Below are 1,742 nucleotides of genomic sequence, written 5' to 3'. Positions count from 1 at the left end.
GCGGCCGCCCCATTCCCCGAAAAACCCCCGAAACTGGTCATGTTTCCCGACTATGGAAAAATGCGGCTCAAATGAAAGGTATTTGAGAGTGAAAATAAATCTGATACCAATATTCGGGACCAACTGTCTAGGGGACGTCCCACTACCATAACAACGACCGAATGGGACGTATTTGGTCACCAAGACAATTTTGGTCTTCAAGACAGTGGAGCTCGATATTCATAGTTTTTAGGGCCCATACCCCAAACCGGGGCTCAAATAAAGGAGTTTGGGAGTGGAATACGAATTTGATATCCAAATGTAGGACCATGTATTAAGGGTGGTTGGCAAAATTAAGTTTGGAAGGAGTGATGACTCCTTCCCCAAAACACCTCCCAAAGTATAAAAAATTTTCGGCCATGCGCTTAAATGAAAGGTATGTGGCTTAAATGAAAGGTATTTGAGATTAGAAAACGAATTTCATAAACAATTTAAGGGCAATGTGTTTGGGGGACGCCTCATCCTGTAAACTCCCCTTAAACCAATGGCAATATGGGTTTTAAATAAACGGTACTTGAGAGAAGAGCACGATGTTGATATTTTTTCAGGGCCAAGTGTCCGGGGGACTACCTAACCACCCAAAACAATTTTAAGAATGGAGTACACCTTACATCCAAACTTAAATCGTAGACCAATAAAGATCATATGGGATTCAGATAAAGGCACTTATATTGTTAAACTGTTAGTCAAGCGATATTCTATTTTCGTAGCATGATATTTCCATAAAAGCTCTTTAATTGTCGAAAATAAATATTCAAAGGAAAATTTTGATCCATATAAAGTAAAAGGAAGCGCAGCGGATCGGGCCCGGTTCAGTTAGTATGGAATAAAGTTTGTCCTTCAAATAAATTTATTTTGTATTCATGTTTAGCAGAATCCATGGTGGTGGGTTCCCAAGATTCGACCCGGCCGAACCTAGCACGCTTTTACTTGTTACTTGTTCTTTCTATACTTTGCTCCTTCGTTTTTTTCCACTGTTCAGTGGAGATATATTTTGCAGTGGAAAACGCACAAAGTCATACCCATGTGAATATGCATTTAATTTTGCCAACCACCAACATACGCATGTGTACATATATGTATGTCTTTCTCTCTGTACGTCAGTCTATGTTTGTGTGTTATTTCATTCCAAAGGAGATTTGTTAGCATCAACAAGGCCGACTCTTGATTTGTGGTCTATGACAGCAGTTCATATATCACAGCGTCAGGTATTCGGAGTAAATCCACCAAAAAAGGGAGGTTTTTGTTACATGTGCATACGAAGGTATGTTTTCCGTAGATAGGAAGTGATATAAAGGGTGATTTTTTTGAGGTTAGGATTTTCATGCATTAGTATTTGACAGATCACGTGGGATTTCAGACATGGTGTCAAAGAGAAAGATGCTCAGTATACTTTGACATTTCATCATGAATAGACTTACTAACGAGCAACGCTTGCAAATCATTGAATTTTATTACCAAAATCAGTGTTCGGTTCGAAATGTGTTCATTCACCGTAACGTTGCGTCCAACAGCATCTTTGAAAAAATACGGTCCAATGATTCCACCAGCGTACAAACCACACCAAACAGTGCATTTTTCGGGATGCATGGGCAGTTCTTGAACGGCTTCTGGTTGCTCTTCACTCCAAATGCGGCAATTTTGCTTATTTACGTAGCCATTCAACCAGAAATGAGCCTCATCGCTGAACGGTGAATGAACAC

This window comes from Stomoxys calcitrans, chromosome 1 (genome assembly GCF_963082655.1).
Source record: "Stomoxys calcitrans chromosome 1, idStoCalc2.1, whole genome shotgun sequence".
In the NCBI taxonomy this organism is placed as follows: domain Eukaryota; kingdom Metazoa; phylum Arthropoda; class Insecta; order Diptera; family Muscidae; genus Stomoxys; species Stomoxys calcitrans.
The sequence above is the reverse complement of the archived record's forward strand: the minus strand, read 5'-3'. Positions refer to the sequence as shown.